This window comes from Podarcis cretensis (assembly GCF_951804945.1).
Source record: "Podarcis cretensis genome assembly, chromosome: 2".
Classification (NCBI taxonomy): Eukaryota; Metazoa; Chordata; class Lepidosauria; order Squamata; family Lacertidae; genus Podarcis; species Podarcis cretensis.
The window spans coordinates 90,075,561-90,086,805 of record NC_137171.1 but is presented as its reverse complement, the minus strand read 5'-3'; the positions used below and the strand labels follow the sequence as shown (position 1 = coordinate 90,086,805).

At 44.1% G+C, this 11,245-nt stretch overlaps 1 long non-coding RNA gene across 1 annotated transcript; it reads left to right on the top strand.

The window, feature by feature from the left end:
• Nucleotides 1-9,590: 9,590 nt before the first annotated feature.
• LOC307210524 lies at nt 9,591-10,616 on the top strand. The gene is made up of 2 exons (XR_013836054.1): nt 9,591-9,972; nt 10,358-10,616. It is a non-coding gene; the product is annotated as an uncharacterized lncRNA (long non-coding RNA).
• Nucleotides 10,617-11,245: the final 629 nt, after the last annotated feature.

Below are 11,245 nucleotides of genomic sequence, written 5' to 3'. Positions count from 1 at the left end.
GGGGAAGAGTCCCATGTGTCAGGGCCGGCTTCCCCTCCAGTGGGGAGAGAAGATGAGGCAGGGCTGACCACGCCCCTATCGCTGAGAGAGGGAACGGAGGGGAAGTCAGACTCAGCCAACCCCCCCCGAAGAGGGAAGCAGTGACAGGAGCAGTGTAACGGTCAGGAGGAAGGTTGCCAGCTGGGCGCGCGCGCCAAGTTCAAATGTACAGGAGCGCGGGATAGCAGGGAGGTCGGATTGGGAGCCAGGTCCTAAAGCACGCCAGAAGCAGGGGGAAGAATCCGGGGAATCAGCATCAGAAGAGTCCAGAAAGGGCGACATCCCAGAGGGCAGAAGGACCCAGAGGAGAAAGGAGCAGAGGAGGAGGTGGAGCAAGGCTAGGGTCTTGAACTGGTGTCGAGGGGGAGGAGATTCAGATGGAGCTTCAGCGGTCTAGGATCGAGACGTAGAGCTGCACGCCGTGGCTTTGAAATGGAAACTGAACCTTAATAAAGACTTTTGTATATAGTAAGAACTGGCGTTGGTCCTTTGTGAGCTGGGACCTTGGGCAGCTCTGACAAATAGTATATCTTATTTATTCAAAAGTACAGCCGGTTACGTCTTGTGTGTTTATAGTATTATAGTGTACTGGAAGAAGAAAAGATCACCAGTGTTGAAGCAATGATGCTTCAACATCAACTTCATTGGACTGGTCATGTTGTGCAGATGCCTGATTATCGTCTTCCAAAGCAACTATTCTATTCCGAACTTAAAAATGCTGGTGGTCAACAAAATAGATTTAAAGACTGTCTGAAGGCAAATTTTAAAAAATGTAGTATAAACACCAACAATTGGGAAACACCTGCCTGCGAGCGCTCCAGTTGGAGAACAGCTTTTACCAAAGGTGTCATGGGCTTTGAAGACACTCGAACTCAGGACACAAGGGAGAAACATGCTAAGAGGAAGGCAAGCTTGGCAAACCGTCACTGTGATCAACTCCTGCCCGGAAACCTATGTCCCCACTGTGGAAGGACATGTGGATCCAGAATTGGCCTCCACAGTCACTTACGGACTCATTGTTAAAAACCGTGTTTATGGAATACAATCTTACTCAGCTACGAGTGATCGCCAAAGAAGAAGAATTACACTCCTAATAATGAATAGCTTTTATGGCCTGGTATTGCCACTTACAGTAACTCTCTGGAGAAGTGTGTCATGTTTGAGATTTCTATCATGTTTGACTCTGTGTCCTCATTGATGTACAGAGCAACGGTACCTCCAGTATGCCCTTGTTTGTTTATTTGGTAAACTTAAGACCACTTCTCAGACAGTAAATACTTCCCAAAGCAAATCAATAAAATATTAAGACTATTTGAGGCATATACAAGCTCCTTCATTCAAAGATCAATAAACAAAACCCCATGCCATAAAATAAATAATACAAACAGTAATAACTAGTCCAAGTACAGCAGAGACAAAGTCAGCCAAAGGCCTAGGTAAATAAGTAGTTGATGTCATATTTTGGGGTGCAGTGAGTTTGATAGTTAAGAGTGCTTGCACGTACTGAGCATGCCTTCTTTTGGGTTGCCACATAATAAATTCCTGGCAGATGCGGCAAGAGATCTTAATGTCCAGGCAAGTGCCAGTAGGAGAAGACACTCTGTGTGTTTAGGACTGTAAGCCATATAAGACTTCGTGTCAATAATGAGCACTTTGAACTTGGCTCAGTCGCATATAAGCAGTCAGTGCAACTGCTTCAGAACTGATAGAGTCTCCCATTTCCCTGCCCTTCCTATAAAGTTCATATCCAGAGATAGCTGGTTACTGAAAGAATGGAGAGAGAAAGAGAGAGAGAAAATTCAGAGTACAAGCACCCAAAATACAGATGTTTGCCCAAGGAAAACTCATTATGGGAATCCCATGATCTCTACTGAATCCAGAAAAATCAGAATTTCTTTCAAAAGGGAGTGTTGCTAACCATACTACATGTTTTCTTAAGGAAGTAGACCACCAGTCTGAATGCAGAGGTGCTGTTCATTATCCTCACAAATTGTCATTCCAACCCAATCAGCTTACTCAAGAGAAAGCCCCACTGATTTAAGCATAACATACTTCCAAGTAAGCATTGTACTGTAACCTGAGCCATCATTTGGCTCATCCCTAACCCTGTTTCCTGCGAAGCAAATTCCAGTGTTATTAACGGGACTTACTTCCAAGTAAATAGGCTTGCAGTCTTAAAGGAACAGTGCCCTGGTTCTTGCTAGAGTTCAGCAGGCAGGCAGATTACTTGGCAAAATGTCAAGGTTGATGACTGATAACACCCAGTCCTTTTAGAGTTAGGAGATGACTCAGAGCCATGGGACTTCCTATGAGAATAAGAAAAATGGAGCAACAGAAGCTAGTTTGCTTGGCCTTACTTTTGCAGCTGCTCCACTTGTTAAAATCCACCAGCGGCAATCTTCAGGTCGGTTAATATACGGTTCAGAATTTCTGCTTTAAGACTGTATCCTCAATGAGTGAAGGTGTATTCTGATTTATTTTCTAATATCAGTGCATCTTAAGAATCATATTTGAGAAAGCAGTAAGAAATGACTGCACCAGTGTTTATGCTACTGCTGTGAGAGGAAAACAACAACAACAACAACAACAACATGTTGCAATGTTTTATCAGATGAAGTGTTAGATTTAATAAATGAAAGCTTCCATTGATTAATCAATTAAACTATTTATCTTCTGACAGGGAATGAAATAGATGGACAATAATAATAATAATAATAATAATAATAATAATTTATTATTTGTACCCCGCCCATCTGGCTGGGTTTCCCCAGCCACTCTGGGCGGCTTCCATAAAAACCAAAAATACACTAAAATATCACAGATTAAAAACTTCCCTGAACAGGGCTGCCTTAAGATGTCTTCTGAATTTCAGGTAGTTATTTATCGCTTTGACATCTGATGGGAGGGCGTTCCACAGGGCAGGCGCCACGACCGAGAAGGCCCTCTGCCTGGTTCCCTGTAGCTTTGCTTCTCGCAATGAAGGAACCACCAGAAGGCCCTCGGCGCTGGACCTGAGCGTCCGGGCAGAACGATGGGGGTGGAGATGCTCCTTCAGGTATACTGGGCCGAGGCCGTTTAGGGCTTTAAAGGTCAACACCAGCACTTTGAATTGTGCTCGGAAACGTACTGGGAGCCAATGTAGGTCTTTCAAGACAGGTGTTATGTGGTCTCGGCGGCCGGCCCCAGTCACCAGTCTAGCTGCCGCATTCTGGATTAGTTGTAGTTTCCGAGTCACCTTCAAAGGTAGCCCCACGTAGAGCGCATTGCAGTAGTCCAAGCGGGAGATAACTAGAGCATGCACCACTCTGGCGAGACAGTCCGCGGGCAGGTAGGGTCTCAGCCTGCGTACCAGGTGGAGTTGGTAGACAGCTGCCCTGGATACAGAATTGACCTGCGCCTCCATGGACAGCTGTGAGTCCAAAATGACTCCCAGGCTGCGCACCTGGTCCTTCAGGGGCACAGTTACCCTATTCAGGACCAGGGAGTCCTCCACACCAGCCCTCCCCCTGTCCCCCAAAAACAGTACTTCTGTCTTGTCAAGATTCAACCTCAATCCATTAGCCGCCATCCATCCTCCAACCGCCTCCAGGACCTTCTTTTTTTTTATAATAATTTTTATTAATTTTCCAATTTTTAACACAAAACAACAACAACACACAAACATCAACAAATACAAACACATACAGAGATATCATTTCTTAACCTCATTTTCATAAGCCTCCTTTCTCGGACTTCCCCATACCTCACCCTTTTTGCATCCTTATTTTAGAGTTTTTCAACAACCCTTTTTGCCAATTAAGTTTAAGCTCATTGTCATTCTCAATTTTACCTTAAATCATCAAACAGTTTTAGCTGCAATTCTGCATCTTCCTTCCCCTTGACATTTTATCACTCCTCTATTTTACAACAGTTCTTAAGATATACTTTAAACTTCTTCCAATCTTCCTCCACTGTCTCTTTCTCTTGGTCGCGGATTCTGCCGGTCATTTCTGCCAGTCCCATAAAGTCGATCACTTTCGTCTGCCATTCTTCCAGTGTGGGGAGTTCTTGTGTCCTCCAGTACTTTGCTAGAAGGATCCTTGCTGCTGTAGTGGCGTACATAAAAAAAGTCCTATCCTTCCTTGACACCAATTGGCCGACCATGCCCAAGAGAAATGCCCTGGTTTCTTGTGAAAAGTACATTTAAGTACCTTCTTAATTTCATTATAAATCATTTCCCAGAAGGCTTTAATCTTTGGGCAGGTCCACCAAAGGTGAAAGAAGGTACCTTCAGTTTCATTACATTTCCAACATTTGTTATTGGGCAGATGATAAATCTTCGCAAGCTTAACTGGGGTCATGTACCACCTATAAATCATTTTCATAATATTTTCTCTTAGGGCATTACATGCCGTGAATTTAATACCGGTGGTTCATAACTGTTCCCAGTCAGCAAACATAATGTCATGGCCTATGTCCTGTGCCCATTTAATCATAGCTGGCTTAACAGTTTCATCTATTGTATTCCACTTCAGCAACAGGTTATACATTCTTGATAAATTCTTAGTATTGGGTTCTAACAATTCTGTTTCTAGTTTCGATTTCTCCACCTGGAATCCAATTTTCCTGTCTTGTTTAAAAGTCTCCATTATTTGATAATAATGGAGCCAGTCTCGTACTTTAGACTTTATTTTCTCACTCGTTTCTGTCCAGGAATTGTTCTTTATCTTGCACTGTTCTTATTTTGACTTTCTTTCCTTTGAAGTTGAAAGACAAACCCTGTGGAAATTCCCACCTAAAAGGTATATTGTTCCTCTTCAGCAGGTCAACCAGATTCTTAAAATATGTTCTTACCTCCAAAATATATTTAGGGATGTCCTTGTAAATCTGCACAGAAACATTTTGAATCTGAAGAGTTCTCTGGTAATGCAAGTTTAGTATTTTATCTCTTTCCTCTTTAGATCTCAAAGTTATCAGGCAATCCCTTGGGATCCTCCTACCTTGCCTTCTGCCCAATCTGAAGGCAGTTGTTATCTTGAATTCTTCTTCCTCTAAGTTTACCTGCCAAAAATCTGAAAGTTCTTTTGTGAGAAAATCCACTAGGTTGTCCCCTTCACTTTCAGGGACCAACCTAAATCTTAAATTCTTCTCTTTCCGTTGCATCTCCCATAAAGACAAGGCCGCCTCATGCTGGTCAAGCTTCTTGCACACTGGTATTAGGCTTTCCTGTGTGGTTTCTGCAGTTAGTTTAGCATCTTCCGCTATTTTTCGAATTGTAGCATTTTCTTGGACCAATTTGTTTATAGTCTCTGTATTAGATGTAATGCTCTTAGTGTTCAAGTCCAATTTTGTTGAAAGTTCTGTCAGTTGTTTAGTATTCTCTGTGCTCTGCTTTGTCAAATTTTCTAAAGATTCATTTATTTTAAGCAATGCTTGTGTCACTGAATCCATAAATGCGTTTATTTGCTTCTCCTGTCCAGCTGCGCCTGTTGACAGTAAGCCTGTTATTGAGGCCCTTTTCTTTTGTGTTTTAACCTTAGATCTTGTTACTATCTCTTCTACAGGGCCACTCATATCCCAAGGTCGTTCCCACAGGAACAGCTTAAGTGGAAAAATCCAATGACTTGTTTTCTAACAGTCTATGTTACAGCTGTTACCTTTCAGCCCTCTAGAGGGAGCATCATTGTATCCAATAAGCAAACGCAACAAAGAAACCCAAAGCCCTCAGAGGGGAGAAGTTTTAACAACAGCCTTTCAATCTTTAAGTTGCAACAATGTTATTTCCATAAAGTCCAAGAAAACTGTATCCAATAAAGTCACCGCTTTGCAGCAGTTCTTGTCTGACAGTCTGACAGTCCCCTGTCAAAGTGCTTCACCCAGGCAGTCCGTTCCCAGAGTCAGAGACAGCAGGAATTTTCACTTAATTTTTCCTCTCATGCAGGTTAAAATTAGTTCCCTTTTCATCCCCCCCTGCTCCTGCTTGCTGGGGGGGTAGTTCAAATTCAATGTCTAGGTTAAACAGTTCAAACAGTTCAGAGTTACTTTTCCTTCAATTGCAGCTTCTCGTGCCGTTGCTTTAAAGGTTCATGCAGTCCGGGGGAGGCAGACTTCCTTTATTTACCATCCCCACTTTCAGCCAAATTTCAATTGTTTTAAAGTCCCGATAAGTTTTCCAATCCTACTTACGGGTGTTCAATTTCAGTCCAAATTTCAGGAAGGAATCGGCGCTCTCCGCTGATGGCGACGCGGCTTCACTCCACGGGCAGGGTAGCGACTCTCAGCACCGCACGATCCCCCGATGCTCCTCCAGAGCCTTTAAAAAGGCTCTTTTGCAGTAAAGGGGGGCGCAAATGGTGCCCGCCAAGTCTCCTTGTTCACAGGCTTCCGCGCCTGTGATTTTAGGGGTCCCCGCTTCGCCGTAGCGGTCAGACCCGAACTCGTGAAGTAGCCCTCTCTCCGGAGCTCGGGGAGAGAGCGGCCATTAAGCGCTGGCGCCGACCGGAAGCTCACACAGGACCTTCACCGCCTTCACTGGTTCTGATTTGAAAGAGGTAGAGCTGGGTATCATCTGCATATTGATGGACACCCAGTCCAAACCCCCTGATGATCTCTCCCAGCGGCTTCATATAGATGTTAAAAAGCATGGGGGAGAGGACAGAACCCTGAGGCACCCCACAAGTGAGGGCCCAGGGGTCTGAACACTCACCCCCCCCACCACTTTCTGAACACGGCCCAGGAGGAAGGAGCGAAACCACTGTATAACAGTGCCCCCAGCTCCCAGCCCCTCTCGACGGTCCAGAAGGATGTTATGGTCGATTGTATCAAAGGCCGCTGAGAGATCCAGCAGAACTAGGAAACAACTCTCACCTTTGTCCCTAGCTCGCCGGAGATCATCAACCAGCGCGACCAAGGCAGTTTCAGTCCCATGATGAGGCCTGAATCCCGATTGGAAGGGATCCAAATGGTCCACATCCTCCAGGCGTGCCTGGAGTTGTTCAGCAACCATGCGCTCAATCACCTTGCCCAAGAAAGGAAGATTTGAGACTGGGCGATAGTTGGCCATACTGGCCGGGTCTAAAGATGGTTTTTTAAGAAGCGGTTTAATGACCGCCTCTTTCAGCGGATCTGGGAATGTTCCCTCACAGAGGGAAGCATTCACCACCCCGCAGAGCCCATCGCCCAGCCCTTCCCGGCTTGCTTTTATTAGCCAGGATGGGCAAGGATCCAGGAGACAGGTGGTTGGTTTCACGCGTCCAAGCAGCCTGTCCACATCCTCGGGGGTAATGGATTGAAATTGATTCCATGCAACTTGACCAGACAGAGCTCTAGCACTCTCCCGCCCCGGCACTGCTCCCACGGTGGTGTCTAGCTCCTTCCGAATATGAGTGATTTTATCTGCAAAAAACTTTGCAAAATCGTTGCAGGAGATCTTGGGGTCTTTACAAGGCCCCGGTGGTAAAGGTGGTTCCGTTAAATTACGAACCACCTGAAAGAGTCTCCTGCTACTATTTTCTGCAGATGCAATAGAGGCGGTGAAGAAAGTCTTCTTCGCTGTCGCTATCGCCACTTGGTAGGCTCGACGTTGAGCTCTAACCTGTGTCCGGTCAGATTCGGAGTGAGTTTTTTGCCACCGACGCTCTAGCCGTCTCAGCGATTGTTTCATCGCCCTCAGCTCCGAAGAAAACCACGGAGCTGTCCGGGCTCCATGCAATCGGAGAGGGCGCTTCGGAGCCAGACAGTCAATAGCCCTGGTTAACTCCGCATTCCAGCGGGCCACCAGGGAATCAGCTGAAAGGCCATCAACATGGGATAAAGCATCCCCTACCACTCTCTGGAAACCATTTGGATCCATTAAGTGGCGGGGGCGGACCATCCGAATTGGTCCCACCTCCCTGCAGAGGGGAAGGGTCGCGGAGAAGTCCAGTTGCACCAGGAAGTGATCTGACCATGGCACTTCTTTTGTTTCACTTTTACTTAGTGTCAGATCACCCACGTCACTAGAGGTGAACACCAGGTCTAAGGCATGTCCATGACTATGAGTTGGGCCAAACTTATTCAGGGACAGCCCCATGGAGGCCATGCTTTCCACAAAGTCCCGAGCAGCCCCTTGTAAGGTCGTGTCGGCATGGATGTTAAAATCTCCTAGGACAACCAAACTAGGTGTCTCCAGGAGAAAATCCGCCACGACCTGAAGCAGCTCAGACAGGGAATCCTTGGTGCAGCGGGGAGGTCGGTACACCGAAAGGAATCCTGTACTGCCCCTATTGCCCAACTTCCAGAACATGCTAGGCTGTAAGTCATCTCAAGTTCCCTTATTATTTGTTTAATTAAAACATTTCTGTGACACCTTTTTATTTCAAGTTCCCTATTGGTTCACAGTGATATAAATACATTCTGAATAAAATCAATACATTACAATAAATATATCGGCATCCACAGTAAGCCGGATGAATACTACAAAGCTTGTTTTCAATGCCTGTGTGAACAAACAGGTTCTTAGCAAGCATCCTTCAACATTTCAAAAAGATACATGGTTTATCAAGTACAACATTATTAATGGAGTGTCAGCCACAGGGGTAAAAAAAGAAAGGCATTTGCTGGAACGTTAAAAACTGGTATGTGTGTTCTTAAGTGATGCACGCCTGCGTCTTAAGATCTGTGACTGTGTGTGACTTATCTGTGGGAATAGACTGGGGTCGGTGGCAGAAGAGCAGACAGAAAATGGAACTGCAAAAAAGTTCAAGAAAAAATATTGATTTATGTGGCATCCTCTAATCAGCTTAAGATGGTTTTGTGCAGGAAAGTGAGTTCAGTAGTAGCTGGAAACTAGAATGCAACTGTCTGATCAGGCTTTGTGTTGATTTGATCAAGGAAATAGGGGCATGTGCTTCAAGAATAGTGCCCAAAGTTAGATTTTGAGGGATTCAATAATGTGTTTGGATGGCATGCATATTTATGGTATGATAAAGTAAAGGCCCTTAAGGCTTTTAAAAACCGTGTAATTAGGAAATCTCTGTACAATGTATGGATAAAATATAAAGATCTCTTAGAAAGGGAGACACCCAGATGGCTCTCGCCAATGGAGGTGAAGGCCCAAAAAATACTAAATATGGATATCAAGTGGTTGAGATACTCAGATTTATTATTGGAGGATAAAGAAGGTTTTAAATTAAAACCATTTGATCAAATTAAAGATAAGATAAATTGGTTACATTATCACCAGATTAGTGAACTGTACAAATTAGATAAGAAAATTGGTTTTGCTTCAGAAAAATCTAAGCTAGAAACAGAGTTGTTGGATTCTAAAGTTAAAAACTTGTCTAAAATGTACAATTTATTATTGGAGTGGCATACAAAGGATGAACAAGTTAAATCAATGATGATAGATTGGGCAAGAGATGTGGGACATAATATAATGTTTGAAGACAGGGAAAGACTGTGGAAGAAAGGGGTTAAGTTTACTGCATGTACAGTGTTAAAGGAAAATATAATGAAAATGATGTATAGATGGTATTTAACTCCTATAAAACTAGCAAAGATATACCACAATTGTGATAATTTTTGTTGGAAATGTAAAGAAAAAGAGGGTACCTTCCATCATATGTGGTGGACCTGCCCCAAGGTGAAAGACTTCTGGGAGAAGATTTATAATGAATTGAAAAAATGTTGAAATATACATTTATTAAGAAACCAGAGGCCTTTCTTCTTGGAATAGCAGGTTTGGAATTGGCCATAAAAGATGTTAAGATATTTTTGTATGCCACAACTGCAGCAAGAATGTTGTTAGCGAAGAATTGAAAAACACAAGAAATACCAACAGTGGAAGACTGGCAGATGAAGATGATGGATTTTTCGGAGCTAGCCGACCTGACGGGAAGAGTCCGTGACCAGGAGGAGGAGGATTACCAGGAGGAATGGACGAAATTTAAAGACTATTTAGTTAAATATGTTAAGGTACAGGTAAAGGTACCCCTGCCCTTCAGGGCCAGTCGTGACCGACTCTAGGGTTGTGCGCTCATCTCGCTCAAGAGGCCGGGAGCCGGTGCTGTCCGAAGACACTTCCGGGTCACGTGGCCAGCGTGATGAAGCTGCATCTGGCGAGCCAGCACCAACGCCGCACACGGAAACGCCGTTTACCTTCCCACTAGAAAGCAGTCCCTATTTATCTACTTGCACTTAGGGGTGCTTTTGAACTACTAGGTGGGCAGCAGCTGGGACCGAACGATGGGAGCTCACCCTGCCGCAGGGATTCGAACCACTGACCTTTCGATCAGCAATTCCTAGGCTCTGTGGTTTAACCCACAGCGCCACCCGCGTCTCATATGTTAAATATGTTAAGTTAACTTAATTGGAAAACTTGCAAATATCAGATAGGCTTAGGATTTAAATATGTGATGTGATTAATTAATATGTTTAATGCCAAATTTGGAAGGAAGGAAGATGTTAAGTGATTAAGTTAATTTTATAAGAACATTGGTTTTGGAAAACTGTTAAAATGATATACATTGAAATTCAACCAGGGGGATATGGGGAAGTCACTTAACAATGTTACTAAGATTGGTTTAAATAGGCTGAGATTTATGTTTGTTTGTGTATTTGTTTGTTTAAAAAAATTTGTGGAAAATTAATGAAAAAAATGCGCGGGGGGGGGGGGACAATAGTGCCCAAAGTTCATTTATTGGGGTAAAAAACCCGAACAAACAGCCCTTCATACACATTGTGGTTTGTGGAGAAAAAGTGTTCTGCGATTTTTGAATATTAATTGATTGATACTGGCATGAACTATCAGATTCTATGCATTATCCAGATGCATTTCTGAACGCTCAGGGGTATTTCACTAGCTCCATTTTCTATTGGTAGAACTACACATTACATGATTAAGCATGTTTGCCAAACATGCGTTTCCCAGATGATGTTTCTGGGAAGAGTGAGTTTAATGTCCCCGTCACCCATCATGCTTTCCCTAATGTGGTGGGTGGTGGGTGGGGTAAAATGTTAATGGGAAGTGAATGTACGTGGTAGTTGGTTAGTGGGAGAAGGGTTAAATATCTCCCCATTCACCCACTAATTTTCCTCTGCAAATGGCTTCCCACCCTGCATTACTGTAATGTGCAGATCTGTGCTATTCTGCTTCTATGGGGGGGGGGGGTGTCTGCAAGGTCAAAGTGGCTGTTTCCATCGGTGTTGTCAGAGCCACCCTGGGTCCCAGCTCACAAGAGACCAAAGT